Raw genomic sequence first — 18703 nt, forward strand, 5'->3', positions numbered from 1 at the left:
CACGCGCAGTCCTCTGTCCTCTCCTCTCCCAGTCGGCCAGTCCTCGGCGGAAACGCGGCACCGCGCGCGCGCAGTCGGCCAGTCCCCAGGCTGCAGGCTCCCAGGCGGCCTCGGCCAGTCCCAGGCTCCCAGCACTTCAGCAGGCAGCAGCACCGCGGCACTCCAGCAGGCGCACGGCCAAGTGGGCCAACTCCCAGGCGGCCAGGCAGCACCGCGGCAACGGCCAGGCCGCCTCTGGTGACACTCGTTCTTTGCAAGAGGTACCTGCTCACGACTGCTAGTAGCAGTAGTAGGTTTTGTTCTCTAATCTCTACTATAGTGTATGGATCAGCTCATGTTTTTTTGGCATTTCTGTTATGTGTACAGGCACCTATGGTAAGACCATGTCTTGTGCCATTCCTGTTCCTCTCGCTCCTGCGATGGATGCAATTGTTCAGGGAGTACGTATGCCTTTGGTTTGGTTTGCATGCACCTGCTCTGCTTATCACCTTATGTTTATTGACTTGTTGTTGCTGGCGGCCTGGCGTTGCTGACTCGCTGCCTTGCTGGCGCCTTGCTAGTTGGTTCTGTGAGTTAATCTTTCTGAAGCTGTTAAGAATTGAACGCTCTATGAGTTAACCAATATCAAACTGTCAAGCGTTGAACATTCCACTAGAAGTAATCTAGTATGTACCACCGAAAAAGTTGTCTTTTGCAATGAAGACTCATTTTTTTGTAGCAAAACTTGTCGGATATAAATCTGGAACCAGGAAGCTACACAATATGAGTAGCATAAATCTAGGACTCGGTGAAATCAGCTTTGTCAAATATAAATTAGGGACTAGCAAGTTATGCAATAAGAGTAGCATAATTTGGAATTTTGTGAAATTTGCTTACATGGATCATGATTCCTTGTTGCCAAAAGGAACTGTCCACATTGATCTGGTATGCTAAATAGGTATACAAAAACCTTGATTTTTTTCATCGTAGTTAGTACATAGTCGTTCTATTTCTTTGAAGTTCTTGAGTCCCGATGTAATTGTGAGTTCAAATGTTGATGAGTTTTGATAGCACAGGTCACAACTGTTAGAAAGCGCCATAATTTTTGCTAAGCTGTGCTGATAGTAGTTACTAGTAAAGTAAACTTATTATGTAGCCATGCAACAAATGTTTTTTTGTCAACTAAAATAGATATATGTTGTGGTGTTTGTGCTTTTAGAATCTTATGTAGGTAATAGGTGCTTAAACTATGCATAAGGCCCTTTCTTGATTAATCTGCATCTATCACCTTGTTTTAAACGCTTGAACCTCTGGATGAATTTTATGTAATTTGATAATCTTCACAGAGGTTTACACAGGCTTTCTCAGTCTTCTATCTTTGTCACAAAGACACTTGGTTTGTGTTCCAGAGATTAATTGATAATTAACATCTTCCCCCTGTTTCAACCCTTTGTGATGGTAACACTAACAAATGGTACCATGTATGAACTATTATGCCAAAAATGATTGTGTGAACCTATTTTAATTGCTGCCAGCTAGTTGTTATTTTCTTACTTAAGAACTGTCCTGCTACAAATTTAAGTGATTCTGTCATTTAGTGACAATTGGCGTTTTGTAATTTAATATGTTGCATCATCCATACCCAGGGAGGGAGCATTCGACAGGAGCTATATTATATGCTCAAAGATGAAAAGGATGTTTACTTTTCCTTTGGAAGTGTCCAGGACCATGGGGCCAGCAAAGCTAGCCAAGGAATGCACTCATCAAAATTTTGCCTAAATATTGCTGGGGACACCCCTTCTTCCAATCGCCTGTTTGATGCGATAGTGACCCACTGTGTCCCTGTTATCATCAGTGACGACATTGAGCTACCTTACGAGGATGTGTTGGATTATTCAAATCTCCCAGGCTATTGAGCTGCCCATTTTCATGGCTGGAGTGCCATGGCAGCGAGTGGGGCGGCAGGGTAGCGACAGGACCACAAAAGAGAGAGAGAGGATTCTGGAGCAGCGGAGTCATCTAGCGAGAGGGGAAGCAGGGAGAAGGGCATACCAGGTTTATTACAGGATGTAGATAGTTAGTGGATATTTAGTTCATGAATGTATATTTGACAATATGTGTTTCTTTTCATTTTGCTCTTGCAGATTCACTAAGTTATACATCCATAATATATGTTGCTTTGACAGTTGTATTCATTATTATTATTGTAGAAATTGCTATCATCAAATTGATAGGTGGACAAATTCCAATGCTATCATCTATGATTGTGGTATTATGATTAACTGTGTATGTCTTTATGATTTGTGTATAAAAATCTGTGATTTGTGGTGCTTAATTAAATGTATATTATTATTAATAACAACTGTAAAAAGGACGACTTTCTGTTGGTTGCTAAATGTATAGTATGACGACTTACGGTTGGTTGCTAAATGTATAGTACAGCAACCCACATTTGGTCGCTAAATGTACAATATTAGCAACGGACGGTCGGTCGCTAAAAAGATGTCGGTCGCTAAAGCCTTTAGCGACGGCACTTACAGCGACCATCCTTATGGGTCGCTAAAAGTTTTTAGCGACCAACCGTAGGTCGCTGAAGGTCGTTTTAGCAACCAACCGTAAGTCGCTATAAGTGAACCGTCGTGTAGTGTCATAATCAAACCTGAACTAGAATCAGAGGAGGTCGCCAAGGCTCTAGCTAAGGAGCCAATACATTATGAGAATCTCGTTGACATAAGCTAGACAAGCTTAATTTAGAAACTAAAAAAACATGAGGGCAAAACATCTCAATCTACCCCAGCTGTGATGCACTATAGTACTATGCACTACTACTTTCATGCCTAAGGTGAGAAACCAATCATAAATGAGAAAGGACAAAAACACTAGGTGCCAAGCACTCATCTATAACCACTGCAACTAGCTAGATCAGTAGCTAGCAAATATGGTGTTCATGAACTTTTCAAACCAAAGGGAGGGAGAGGGGTATCATGGTGTATGTGTGATCCTTAATAGATTTGAGAAAGGTATCCTTTTATTGAATTGAATCCTAATTTTGTGTTCTTTTGTCACTAAGCTCATATATTTATCCATTTTCAATAAAAAAATTGGTTGTCCTAGATTTGTGAACTCAAAAGACCACGACAAGCTGTTTTAGGATCTCTGTTTCTTTACCTAAGTCAACCTATGTTAGGCTATGCAGAACTTGACATAATATCCATTTTCAAGATGCTTTATGTGCTTGACGACTCTAATTTGGAGTGCACGAGTAACATCAACACTATGATTCAGTCATTTGAATGTGTGATGTGAGGCTTGAGTAAACACATGCTTTATCGCTATTATTTAATTAGGTTATTGTGTTGCGTGGGTGTGGCACACAAGGATGTTCGACAAAAGGCTCACTCAATAAACTTTATGAACAAGGGGCCATGAACGAAACCTTGTTCAACAACTACTAACCAAGTATTGACCTACCTATTGTGGTTGAGTTGTGCATGAATAAGGTGAATGTTGTAGTGTCTTATTTCTTCAATTGACTTGTTACCTGAGTTTTGCTGAAGTTGGTACCCAAACCTCTGATGGGTCATGGTACAACTCTGTTTGTGCAAATGATGTGATGATGAAGTTGATCAATCATAGTATGAGGTATAGTATGATGTTTGCGAAGATCGACAAGATGTTAGATCTGATTTGTTGTATTGGGTAATTGACAATGATGATTGATCATAAAAGAAATGTTGCAAACATCATCCTCAAAGTTTTTGCTAATAGTACAAATTAGGTTGAAACTTGAATTATTTTTATATTATTTGGTTTCTATTGCAATGCACGAGCATGATACTAGTAAAAACAAAAATATATTTTAGACTTAGGCAATAACAGAAGGCGCATTTACTCACGCGATATTGTTTCCTATAGATCTTTTATAGTTTCTTAATATAATAGGTAATACAATAAAAAATATAAAATATAAGTTATTACCATCAATCGAACATTGTACATAAAATAAGTGGAGTCTGGACGACCTGGCATGGCTGAGCCCCTCTACGCCGCACTTGGTGTTGTCATGGTGGAATTGCTCGAGACACTATAGGTGGCGCCTGTCCCACATGGCATGCTGGCATCCACGGACCTTGCAAGGGTCATGCGCTCGGGAACCACAGTTCGACCTAGATCCGCATCGGTCGTGCACGAGTAGATGGTGGCCATCGATGTCTATGGCACCACAACTACAACAACTACAACAATCAAGGAGTTTGATAAGGTCAGGTTTGTGGTGACGCTCTCTGGTTCCTCTGGTTGTGTGCACACGACATGGACTGACCTATGGGGGGTGGATCCTCGAGTAGGGTCTGGGAGGACTTAAAGCACGAGTAAAAATCTAGCTTATAAGGGCAGACCCTCATGTTGCATGGGGGACCAGCTTTCGTGACCTTTCTTGGTCGGAGCTCTGATTGAGCTTCTTCCTAATATAATACCATGAGGCAGTCTTTCCCCTACTAGCCGTGTTTTTAGGTCTGTGGTGATCGGATCCCACAGAGAAGATGGAGATCAAGAAGTTGTAATTGTACTAAACCCTTCAAGTTTAATCGTGAGAGAGGAAGAGGGGCTCCTAGAGGCGGTAGAGGTCATGGAGGTAGAAGTTGGGCAAGATCCAATGTAGAAACTACAAAAGAAGACCTTGAGACCTTTATGGAGCATGAAGCTGAAACAAAGTTGAGAGAGCAACATCAAATTTCTAGAGATAAAGATCAGGAGTCCTACACCAAGGATTTAGTCAACATCTCCTACATAGATGAAGGCAATTATGTTCCTGCTCTAGTACAACACAGGTCACACAATTAAATTGGATTTTAGACTCAGGGGCATCAAAGCATGTCACATGCACGTCAAGTGAGTTTACATCATATACGAGATATCCCCCACATGTAAAGAAATAATTCAAACTGTTGATGGAACTCCACAACTCATCAAGGGTGTTAGGACAATACAATGCACTCCATCTATTAAGTTGTCAACAATTTTGTATGTGCTAACTTTTCTTGTTCATTTGATATCACTTAGTGCCTTGGTTGATCAATTGGACTATTAGATTATACTTGATTGGGATATCTGTTTAATTCAAGAGAAGAGAATAGGAAGAGACTTGGGATAGCTACCATACGTAGTGGATTGTGGTATATGGATCACGAGGAGACTAATGATACAATGTGCACTATGCAAGCAATAAGGTTGGAAGAGAAGGAGGTTGCAGTGATTCTTTTGCATTGTAGACTGGGGCATCTTTCTTTTGGCAAGATATGCAAAGCTTTCCTGATGTAATGTGTGGGGTGGATAAGAGCAAGCTATTGTGTGATAACTGTGAGTTTGCAAAACACACAAGGACATCTTATATTAGTCGGGGTATTAGGAGTATATATATCCTTTTATGCTAGTCCATTCTGATGTTTGGACGTGTCATATTACTTCTATTAATGGGATGAAGCTTTGTTACTTTTATTGATTGTTTTTTTCTCGGATGACATGGGTCTATTTGATGAAGCATAAAGATGAAGTGTTGAATTGCTTTTGAATTTTTGTGCACTGGTCAATAATCAATTCGATACTCGAGTTAAAATGATAAGAACAGACAATGGGATTGAGTATGTAAACAAGGAATAATGATTTTCTATCAATAAATGATATCTTACATTAGATCTCTTGCCTTGATACATCTCCACAAAATGGCATGACTAAAAGGAAGAATCATCACATTTTGGAGGTTGCTCGTTCACTTATGTTTATAATGAATGTTCTGAAGTTTCTATGGAGTGAGGCTCTATTGACTGCCACATATCTCATCAATCACACTCCTTCGAAAATACTTGCAATGAAAATACCATGTAAGGTTCTTCTCCGTGAAAGTAAGCTTGTGGTTCCACCTAAAATTTTTAGATGTACATGCTTCGTAAGAAATCATAGACCTCAAGTGAGGAAGTTGGATCCACGTGTTGTGAAATGCATTTTTGTTGGATATCTTGTAGGTTAAAAAGGATACATGTGGATGAGCCCTAGTGAACGATGTATATTTGTAAGCATGGATATTACATTTAGAGAGATAGTGCATTTCTACAGTGAGAAGATAGATCTAATTTTTTTGAGTCTACCTCTACTAGCACAGATGAAGCTAGTTGAAAGGGGGAGAACAGAGAGGTTGATCCAATTGAACAACAGTCAAAAATAAAATGGAAGTGATCAATGCTTCCCAAAAAATGCATGTAGTGCCAAATGAACCGGATCCAAACTCCATTCATGAGAATAATAAATATTGTGGTGATAACTTACTATATAGGGGTGAAGTATATACAAGAAGAAAGTCTCCCTTGCCTTCTGAGGCTCTTGAAACCAATTCATCATCAAGTATAGAGCAGTTTTCTCTAGACACATTACGGACTATAGATGCACTGTTGATCTCTCTCAGAGAAACTGAAGACCCCTCTTCTTATGACATGCCCATTGCAATACAACAAGGGAACGCGTTCTAAGGTCGGAGTTCCTCCAACAAGGTATGGATATGAACATGACATTAGCAATTATGTCTCTAATGCGTCTTTGTCACCATCATATCGAGCATTTGTTGCATCATTACATTCTATCGCAATTCAAAGAGATTGGAAAGAAGCACAACATGATTTTAACTGGTGTGAGACAATGTTGGAGGAGCTTAAGGCTCTTGAAGAGAATCAAACATGGGAGTTTGTAAAACTTTCTGAAGGAAAGAGACCGATTAGTTGTAAGTGGTTATTCACTATGAAACAAAACCTAGATGGAAAGGTATAACGATATAAAGCAAGGTTGGTTGCAAGGGGGTACAATCAAACATATGGAATTACTTATGATGAGACATTTGCATTGGTGGCAAAAATGAGTATGGTGAGGACACTGATCTCTTGTGCTCCAAATTTTAGGTGGCCTTTATATCAACTAGATGTTAAGAATTCATTCTTGCATGGTGATTTACAAGAGGAGGTCTATATGTACGTACCATCTAGATTGTCGAAGCCTGAGGCAGTCGGAAAGGTTTGTCGATTGAAAAAATCGTTGTATGGCCTCAAGCAGTCCCCACGAGCATGGTTTTATAAATTTAGATGTGCACTATGTGATATGTGATACAAACAACGCAATGGAGATCATGTTGTTTTTATCGACACTTTGGGTGTCGAATTTCAATTCTGGCTGTGTATGTGGATGATATCATTATACATGTGATGAAGAGCATGAGATCATACGTCTAAAGTAGAATATGAGCAAGGAGTTTGAGGTTAAAGGCCTTGGTCACCTAAAATATTTTCTTGGTATTGAGATTGCTCAATCTCCTCAAGGAATAGCTCTCTCTCAAACAAAGTATGTTCTAGACTTACTTGATGAAACAAGTATGCTTAGGTGTCGACCTATAGCAACACCCATTGACTTGAATCACAAATTATGTGCTGAATCTAGTGATCCTATGAACAAGAAAAGTTACCAAAGACTTGTTGGTTGGCTCATCTACTTATGTCACACTAGGCCTGATATTGCATATGCAATCAGTGTGGTGAGTTGATACATGTATGACCTAAGAAGTGGACATCTTGATGCAGTTTATCGTATACTGCGATACTTGAAGTCTTATCCTAGAAAGGGAATATTCTTTAAGAGTTATGGTCATCTAAAGGTGGAAGGTTATTCTGATGTAGACTAGGCTAGCTACCATGATGATAGAAGATCGACTCCAGGTTATTTTGTGTTTGTTGGAGGAAATTTGATATCATGGAGAAGCAAGAAACGTTCGGTTGTATCTCATTCTATTAATGAAGCAAAATATAAAGCTATATGTCACTTGTGATATGTGAGATGCTATGGGTGAAGAGTCTTCTATTAGAGTTGAATGTATTGAGAAAAGGCACCCTAAAGCTATAGTGTGATAACAAGTCAGCTATAAGTATAACTATTAACCCCATTCAACATGATAGAATAAAGCATGTGGAGATCGATCAGTTCTTCATCAAAGAGAAGTTTAGATGATGATACATTAGAGCTAGGTCATGTAAGTTCAATAGATCAAATATCAAATTGTTTAACTAAGGGTTAGTAAAAGAGTGCCATATATTATATAACAAGATGTGAATGGTTGATATATATTGCCTATCTTGAGGGGCAGTGTTGGACCGTGTTGACCTAGTGCTACCCCAAGAGGCATGTATATATATGTGTTGTATATGTTTGAACTAAAAAAATATAGAATCTAGAAACTTCCCAATTGTGCTCCCAACATATCAGTAGCCAGCAAACAGGCCCATTTCTTGCCCAACGCAAGTGGACCGACGGTACAGGATCCCTAGCCTGCCTGTATGCCGCCCGGCGACAACCCCACCTTGCTCTATTTTAGTGCTCTATCCACCAAGGTGCTACCACACTAGTCAAGGTCGAAGAATTGATGCTCAAGGACTCAATTTTAGGAGCCCAGAGCCCTGTGAGTGGGATGCGACCTTGCCGGATCGGGAGGAGCAAGGATCTCGGGGACTCCTTGGCAATCCTCCGTCGAGGCGCCAAATCGAGGCCTTTAGGCCCCCTGCACGACGCGAGTTTGCGACATGTGTTCACTGATTTGGAGCAAGGACTATGGGGTCAGATTTCGAATTTGGAAACATGTACGGGACTAAGGGCCTTGGTGTGAACCATAGACTCTTATCAATAGTGAATTACTGAATTAGTGATGCACTATGATCATGCTGTGGGTTAATTAGGGATTCATGCAGAGGTTTCGATGAAAAGTGTTTGTTTTACAATCCAAAATAAACCATGGAAAGATTAAAAAATGGAAAAAAAAGTTTTGTTAAATTCCTTATGAGCATATCTATATAGTATATACATTATATTGCATGCTTTCGTTTAGAGTTTTAGTTGTAGACTTAAATATATGTGCTTTAGTGTTAAATTCATTTGTGTAGTTTTTTCTCAAATTGATCTGAATTGTTTATTCAAGCTACATACTACATTATCGATATTTGGTTGAAATGTTTAGTTTATTTTGTATTGTGTAACAGGTGTAATGAGCAACTTATTTTTAGTTTACATATGGTTAGAAACAAAAAGGCTTTGGCAATTATTCACGAAGTAGGTCTGATTGTCTTTGATCACTGAATCTACAGGCATGTCAGTACTTTGTTATTAATTTGTATCTGATTTCTTGTAATTAATTTCACAAAAATAGGTAGTTTAATATATTTTGTATTCACAAAATAGAGAAAATATTTATCATGCCTTCTAGAATTAGGAAAAATATGATTTTGGCTACGAGAAACTCCACCTATGTTGTCTCAGCATTTGTTGGTGCAGCATAGCCTGGTCCTAAGTCCAGGTATAAGGAGGAGGGTTGTGTAAGGTGTGGCGAGCCAGCTATAAAAACTTAGCCACTCAGAATGGAGATGAAACCCAATAGAAAAACGTTAGGGTGTAACCCTCTTAGCGACGCGCCATATCGAAACCCGGGTGTAACACCCCAGGTGTTTATCGTCTGCTCGATCACGAGTGCAGACTTTAACACGTGATAGGTGTGAATGTAAAGGTCACTAAATTTTAATCATCTTCGTCTATCACGATTTTGATATCATGTCTGTCTCCATCTGTCTAAACTGTCCAAATTTATTTTACAAAATTCAGACCTTAGTAATCTTCCGAAACATTGAATCCAATATCGTTTGGGTTGAGTCATCGACGTCTTGCCCAAACTATATTCTTTAAAATCAAATGTAGTTTCTTAAAATTCGTTTGAATTTCTTTCACGCTTGTGTTGAACGTGTCTCTCGGTGGCGTGTGGCAGGTGTTAACCGGTGTCTGGACAGCGCACAACCTCTCGCCACGTGAACGATGCGTATGGTCGCTTCCGAAATGATCACAATTTCGATGCCACATCGATCTCGCGTATTTATTTCGCGATATGTCGAGTATTTATTTCGCGATATGTCGAGTCTAGTGTCTGTTTAAAATTTAAGGATTAAGAGAACATGAATTTGGAATCCCGACTCACTCTTACGATTTTGGCCCAAGCAAATATTATTAGAACTCGACGACAACAATATTGATGCAAAATTAAATCGGACCGAGATAATTAGAGCCGATATTGAGTACTTGTAATTAATTTGTTTCCCTATTCAGACTGCGAATGAATTATCAGGTTTTAAATTAAATCGAATTAAATCTGGTGCAAATTTTGTCGCCAGTTTTGTTTGATTCAACATGTTCATACCTCAGATCTAGATTTTAGAATCCAAAATATCTATATTTTTTCCTTTTGTTAAGTGTTTGGAGAAACAAAAATCTGAATCCTCCTTATCCTTTCCACCGCTTATGTCTTCTAGCCTTATCTCCTCTACGTGAAGAAGCCGAACTCCCTCACGTCGCTCTCTCTCCCTGCCTGCTTGCACTCGCCCTCACCTCCCAGGCATGGAGCTCGCCCAAGCTCTGCCTCCCAGCGCTCTCCCTCACAGAGTCACAGCAGCGCTATCCTCCACCTGCAGCTTGCCCCCATCTCCTCCTCTCCCCATGGCGGCTCCCCCTAAATCCCTCCCTGCGCGCGCTCCCTCTCCCATGGCCGCCAACAGCGCTAGCTGAGCTCGCCCTCCCTTGCCTTCGGTCCTCCCTTCCTGCGCCAGTCCCTCCCTCATCCCTCTCCATGCCGGCGCTGCCCTCTGATGCTCGCCGAGTCGCTCCCTGGTGGTTGCTCGCGAGTTTCCCCCAATGCTGACAGCCGCGCAGAGCCTTCACCAGCCATGGCCGCCCTGGATCTCTATGGTCGAGCTCCCCCCTACAGGATCCCCTTCTATGGCTCGACTGGTCTTCTTCCCTAGCCAAGCTCGCCCAGCCCTCCTCTCTGCTGATGGCTGATGCCCCTCCAGCTACTGCTCGATGCTGCTCTCTCGGTCCCGAAGTCTAGCGCTGTCCCCTCCTGGTTTCAGCCCTTAAACCCTAGCGTCGATCTCCCTCGTCTTGCTGCCGGTTTATCGTGGAAGAGGAAAGTCCATTCGGCGTGCTCTTGGTGTTTGGCAAAAAGCTTAAATCGGAAATCGTCATCGTCCTTACACATATCGATTTGGTTTATGACATGGTGAGCCCCGTCACTGTCTTTGCAAAAATTAATTTGATGAATGGATGATTAGATGTTTGTGTCGGTGATGCTCTCATGATTACCAAGTATATATGGTTTTATAGGTTTGATGTTGTGATTTTGGTGAACTAAAATATTGCGTAGGATGAATTTAGAATGTTTATTGATTATCCGATCTGCGCAGCCCCAACCTGCGACGCCACAATACCCTTGGTGAGCCCTCGCTGTCCCACACCCCTCGATTCGTTAAATATCAAATCAATAAAATGTGCATTTAAATATGTGTGTAAATCATAGTCCTCCGTCGATGTCGTGCCTCGCGCATCGCGTGCTCGACAAAAATCTCAAGCTCGTGGACAGCACACGCGCGATCCGAGTTTGATTTTGCCAGTGTTTGATGTGATTTTCTATCCATGCGATTTGTTGATGTTGTGTATATATGTAGTTGAACGGAGTCCGCGAATGATGAATTAGTAGAATCCGTCGGTCACTTATTAATTTGAAAATACAAGTGAGTACATATTCGTGTTACATGTGTGTTTATAATTCTAGTGCTTCAAATAATTAGTTAGTAAATCGACTGTTGGTTCACATTTGGTTGTTCAAACTCTAATGAATTATAAAATGATGAAGCATTTCTAAGTAGCAAGAACATGATACTATAGAGTCTAATTAGGAGCTAAAATTGCATACTCACAGTTTTGGACTGCATGTAAAGTTTCTATCGTGCTATTTGTTTGACGAACTAAAGTGCATTTTCTGTAGAAATATACTATAGAAAAGTTGTAGATAATTTTATTATCTTGGTTGTGTTAAAATTTCATGACCATAGGTATAGTAGTTTGGGAGTTATGATTTTTCCAAGTCCAGTTTCAGAATCTATCCAAATTCTGTACAGGTTTCGGAAATTGGATTGTTTGGCTAAGCTAAATTGAGAATCAGCCCTTAGTAATTATAGAATAATTGTAGTACTTTTCTTAAGCTTTCTAAAAAGTCTTCGATCACCCTTTTTGGTGGTCTAGAGATCAGGTTATAGCTGTTTGAAATATGAAGTCTAATTCTGTCCAAATCTGGACAAAGAAGTTTGTGTTAACTGATTTTGATATGCATTGAATTAATCTGAGATGTTTATAAATGAATTGTAGACAATTCTATTAGATTTCTAAAAAGTCTAGGATCACCTGATTTGAATGTCTGAGACTCCAGTTATGGATTTTTGAAGTGAGTAGTCGAATCTTGTCCAAATCTGGACAGAATTTACGTTTAGCACAGTTTGACCCTTCAAAACATTAAATGTTGTTATGATAATAATACAAAAGTTATAGAGGACTTTATAAGCTTTTCATAAAGTCCTAGTTTACTATTTTTGGATGCATATCTTGTGAGTTATGAGCTAAACACATTACTGTTGTACTGTTGTCCAAAATCAGCAAGTAATAAAGTGGTTGTTTAGAGAAGTCGATGCCTTGCTCTATTAGTCGTGTTCTATATTGGGTGATCGGTTAAATCCCATAGATGAATATCGATCGTTTAGATTAATAATCCTGAATAGTTATTTATCATGGTCCAAATCAGTTGAAGGTAAGCAGCATCGGTTGGTCCGTTTTAGTTAAAATCCAAAAGCTACTTAGTGGTCATCATCCATTAGTGTTTTAGGTCTTTAGATTTAAAAATTTGTGGACTTGTCAAAACTCTATGTTGTTTGATAAGGCTTTACTTGTTAGATTAAGTGGTGTGGTGCTTGAATTAGTCGATGTGCTATGCCTAATAATCTAGATTAGTAACTCTAAATCTAGTTAAAGTATTTCTATTCGTCACTTTAAGTTATAGGTATCCATGGTTGTCGCGTCTAAGTATTGTTAGCCTTCGGCGTTATGCTTTAGCTAAGTAGAGCATAGAACTTGCAATAATTTATTGTTTCGTGATGTTTGCATTAGGTCCGGTTAATCTAGAAACGCGTAATTATTGCATTTAGCCATATGTCGATAACTAGCGTTTGCTGATGAAGTGTTGTAATGCCTTGTCATTAAGTGTTCAATTCACTTCTGTGACCGATTATTTAGTATTGCTATTACTTCTTATATTTATACATGTGTATTATGCATTTCATTAGGTACGCTAGTTGATCACGTGGTGCGAAAGACAGCCAAGTCGACCCCAAGATGATGTAACAGGTGGGCTACTCCACAAGATAATGCTGGTGGATCAACCTGAAGATGGATAGACTGAGCAAGTATCAGAACAAAAGCCGATCGCCAAGTGGTCATCGTCTAACAAACATTAACGTAGTGTTATCCTAGGCAAGCCCCGATGCATTTGCCACCTCCTTGCTGTTTTAAAAAAACTTTTATCACTTATCTGCTGCATTAGGTGATAGGAGTTGAGTGAATAAACAATTGATGCATTACCATTCCTTGGAATTTAATTATCCTCTTTGCTACCTGTTTTATAAAGAGAACTAATGAGGCTTAGCCCTGTCTAGAAAATTAAAACTTGTTTCTTTTTAAAAGAATATTGTGTAACACTGGATATGGGTTTTATGAAAAAGGAACTTGCAGTAATGAAGGCATCACTCATGATGATGAATTCATTATTCAAGTGTTGTACCTCTGTCAGGTACATGGTTTTGGGTGATAAATAATAAGATGAGACCGGACGTTGAGCAGGAAAGGTCGCCCGTCTGTGTCGATTAAGGGCCGCTCTGAAAGTAGGCTTGCTGATCTAGGATCTTTTAACTGGCCACATGCCTCGTCATGGGTAAGCTTAGTCTCGGTCGGACCAATACCAGAACAGCTCGCATGCACTGGGAGTGGAGAGATGGCGAGAGTAACGTGTGCCCACCTGGCAAGTGGCTGGATGGTGGGGTGCTGTGCTCTCGGGTCGCGTCAACCTGTTCTGGTCTTGAGAAACCCGTGGGCGAGTTGACATATGCAAGGGTTAAGTGCTACATATGTCGTGTGGTTGGAGATCCCCAGCTGGGTATTAATCGATTCGGATCGCCGTTACTTCTCGAATATGAAGACTGGATCACTGCCCTACATCGTAGTTAACAATTGAAACTAAAGCTGCTAAAATGAAGCTAATATAGGACAAGTGAATGCTCTAGATCAGGAGAATCTAGATTCAGGAAAAATAATTAACTGGTGAAGTAAAAGTTTGGCCTAACGATCCACTACTAGTAAGCTCTTCTACAAAATGAGTCTTTGAAATTTGATGAGCTTTACCTTGAATCCTTTTAAAACCAGCATACCCTTGAGAGTCTTTTCTTTAGTCGGGTAAGTCTTGCTGAGTAGTTGCGTACTCAGGATTTTATTCCCTGTTGTTTTTCAGGTTGTAAATTTGGTTCTGTTGTGGATGGTGCTAAGTGTCGGTGGGCTCGGCCTTCTTATATAACTATATCCCATCTTTAGCTTCTTTATGAGAATTGTCACTTAAGCTAGCATGTATTTTCAAATTTACAAATATTTTATAACATTTCAAATTGTAATTCTTTTGAATCGCTTTCTTTTGTAATCACTCCGATGATGTATAATAAAATCTTGATGTAACATGTAATCATTTTATAATAAAGAATTTATTTCCTCTGCAAGTGTTTGTATGTGATTTATGTTCACTTAATCCTACGGTCTTGGCGGTAAGTCGTTTATCCGGGGTCCTCGAAGCACTCAGATAGATCCTATTAAGTTGTTTGGTGCACATGCATAGCCGTCTGAGGTCTTTGAGACAAGGACATGTGCATGTGGGCCCGATAACTTGGGAGGTTTTGCGACAACCCGGGTATGGTGTTAAATGGGCAAGGGAAGGGCAGGACGCCACCCCTTGGTGGCGCGTCATGTCGTGATCTGGATGCGGTGTCAAGTGAGCAAGGATCAGGTCATCGCTTCCTTAGTGGCGCGCTACATCGGTGCCTGGGTGTAGTGACAAATGTGCAAGGGTCTTCGCATCTTTCTGAATGGGTGCGAGGGGTAAGGAAGCTAGTTGAGTCGACTAGGATCCATGTAGGTAGTTGGAACGTAGGGTCCCTTACAGGTAAGCTTAGAGAGTTAGTCGATGCAACGAGGAGGTATGTTAGTATCCTATGTGTTCAGGAGACAAAATGGAAAGGGCAAAAAGTGAAGGAGGTGGAGAACACTGGTTTCAAACTATGATACTTAGGAACAGTGGCAAACAAAAATAGAGTAGGTATCCTGATTGATAAGACCCTCAAGGATGGAGTGGTGGAAACTAAATGGCAGGGAGATAGGATTATCCTAGTCAAACTAGTTTTGGGGGATGTAGTCTTGAACATTATAAGTGCATATGCCCCTCAGGTTGGTCTCAGTGAGAGCGAGAAGAAGTTCTGTGAAGACTTAGATGGCATGGTCAGAGCGGTTCCCACCAATGAGAAGCTTTTCATAGGAGCAGATCTCAATGGTCATGTAGGTTCAACAAATGTAGGTTATGAGCTGACTCATGGAGGTTTCGGGTATGTTAATAGGAATCAAGAAGGAGAGGATATTTTGGACTTTACTGTAGCCTACAACCTAGTGATAGCCAACACTTTCTTCAGAAAGAGAGATTCTCATTTGGTGACTTTTAGCAGTGGTCATCGTTCGAGCCAGATCGACTTCATGCTCACAAGGAGAGAAGATAAACAAACTTGTTTGGATTGTAAGGTGATACATGGAGAGAGTGTTGTACCCCAACATAATATTTTGGTGGCTGACTTCCGTTTTCGGATCAGTACCCATAGGGTTAAACAAGCCAAAATTGCAAGGACGAAGTGGTGGAAACTCAAAGGGGAGACATCCGAAGTTTTTAGGGAAAGAGTTTTTGTGGAAGCGCTTGGTCCGAAGAAGAAGATGCAAACATCATGTGGGTGAAGATGGTAACTTGTGTTAGGAAGGTGGCGTCAGAGGTGTTTGGAGTGACTAAAGGGAGCAGTGGTGAATCTAAGGATACTTGGTGGTGGACCGAGGATGTTCAAAAGGCATTAAAGGAGAAGAAAGAATGTTACAGGAGCTTGTTCAATGACAGGAGCACGGTCAACATAGAGAGGTATAAGGTGGCAAAGAAGACTGCAAAGCGAGTTGTGAGTGAGGCAAAGGGTCAAGCCTATGATGATCTTTACCCAAGACTAAGTACAAAGGAAGGGGAGAAAGACGTCTATAAGATAGCTTGGTTTCGGGAAAGGAAGAAGAGGGACCTCAACCAAGTTAAATGCATTAAGGATGAGATGGATCAACTCTTAGTGAAAGGACAAGACATCAAATAGAGGTGGTAGAAGTATTTTGACAATCTTTTCAATGGTGAGAATGAGACTATGGACATCCAATTGGATGACTCCTTCAATGATTTAAATATATGCTTTATACGCAAGATCCAAGAATTAGAGGTCAAAGAAGCTTTAAAGAGGATGAAAGGGGGCAAGGCGATGGGCCCAGATGGTATCCTAATAGAGGTGTGGAAATACCTTAGGGATATTGCTATCGTTTGGCTAACCAAGTTGTTCAACCATATTTTTAGATCAAACAGGATGTCCGATGAGTGGAGGAGTACATTAGTACCAATCTTCAAGAACAAGGGAGATATTCAGAGTTGTACCAACTATCGAGGGATTAAGCTCATGAGCCACACTATGAAGCTATGGGAGAGAGTTATTGAGCATCGCCTGAGAGGAATGACACATATCACCATGAACCAATTTGGATTCATGCCTGGAAGGTCAACCATGGAAGTAATTTTCTTAATAAGGCAGGTCATGGAGCGATATATGGAGCAGAAGAAGGACTTGCACATGGTTTTTATCGACTTGGAAAAGGCCTATGATAAAATACCTAGGAATCTCATATGGTGGGCATTGGATAAGCATAAAGTTCCAACAAAGTATGTTACACTCATCAAGGACATGTATGACAAGGTTGTGACTAGCGTCCAAACATCTGATGGTGATATAAATGTTTTCCCAATTAACATAGGACTACATCAAGGTTCAGCTTTGAGCCCTTATCTATTTGCCTTAGTGATAGATGAGGTCATAAGGGATATACAAGGAGATATCCCTTGGTGTATGCTTTTCGCTGACGATGTAGTTCTAGTAGATGAAAGACGAGAAGGAGTAAATAGAAAGCTAGAGTTATGGCGTTAGACCCTAGAGTCAAAAGGATTTAGAATTAGCAGGACCAAAACCGAGTATATGAGATGTGACTTTGGTACTACAATTAGTGAGGATGGAGATATAAGTTTGGGAGGCCAGGTAGTACCAAAGAAGGACACCTTCCATTATTTGGGATCAATGCTTCATAGAGATGGTGATATTGATGAAGATGTTTGCCATAGAATCAAAGCGGGGTGGATGAAATGGCGTCAAGCATCGGGAGTCCTATGCGACAAGAGAGTGCCACAGAAGTTGAAAGGCAAGTTCTACAGGACATCGATTAGGCTTGCTATGTTATATGGGGCTAAGTGTTGGCCTACTAAGAGGCGACATATCCAATAACTAAGTGTCGCAGAGATGCGTATGTTTGCGTTGGATATGTATGTGTTCCATGTATCTCAGTTAAAGAAGTGTCTTCGGATTCCTGATCAAACTATGGATGTGGCTGATGTTAAATTGGAACCAGACTTGACCTATTCAGAACATCCCATTTGAGTTTTGGATCAGAAGGATAGAATTACTCAAAACAGGAGTCTCAAGTTTTATAAGGTACAATGGAACCAACACATCGAAGAAGAAGCTATCTGGGAAACTCGAGATTTCTTAGAAAAACATTTTCCCAAGTTCTTAGCCCCCTGTAATCTTTAGAGTTTATGTAATCTGTTGTAAAGTTAGAACAAACCCCCACCCCACCCCATGCTCTGTAAGATAAATTAGTAAATAAAGTTGTGACATGTTTCCTTTTCCATTACTTACCCTAGAGCCTTAAATCTCTTGACGAGGTTCTTTTATGGGGGGAAGGATGTAACACCCATGGTTTTACAAGAACTAAAACATGGACATGGCATCATATGCATTGACATTCATTATGTATGTTACACCTAGAGTGCATCCACTAGACTAAAATCTCAAAACAAGCTTATGATGTGATGACTTGATTTGATCTCTAACCCTAGGATAGGGTACTTACCCAAGGATTAGAAGCATGCAGGTGTGTGAAATAAAAATTTGAGTATGACCTCAAAAGTTAGTGGAGATGTTCAAGAGAGACTAAATTTGGAAAGTTGAGTGCCACTTAAACCCTAAGAAAACTCAAACCCTAACAAGGACTCTAGAAACTCTAATTAGTGCTCTACGAGATGAGATCAATTTCTATACACTTTTGGACCAAAGTGCATATATCAAAGTGGTAGAGTAACAAAAATTAAGCAACTTTTACATTTGGAGATTTCCAAATTTTGTGGAACAAATTGGAGTAAATTACAAAAAAGTTCCGAAGAGTACCCATATGGCTTAACTCTGAAATCAATGATATCAGGCCAAGTTTATGCCCTAATATCTCTTGATCTATGGGGATTTTGCCAAGGGTCACTACAACAAAATTGTAGAGCTAATGTAGTAGTCTAAGTTTGATTAAGTGGTTAAGCCCTGGAGCTAGATGGAAATTGGAGAAAAATGGACTTGAA

Source organism: Zea mays, chromosome 6, assembly GCF_902167145.1.
Source record: "Zea mays cultivar B73 chromosome 6, Zm-B73-REFERENCE-NAM-5.0, whole genome shotgun sequence".
NCBI lineage: Eukaryota > Viridiplantae > Streptophyta > Magnoliopsida > Poales > Poaceae > Zea > Zea mays.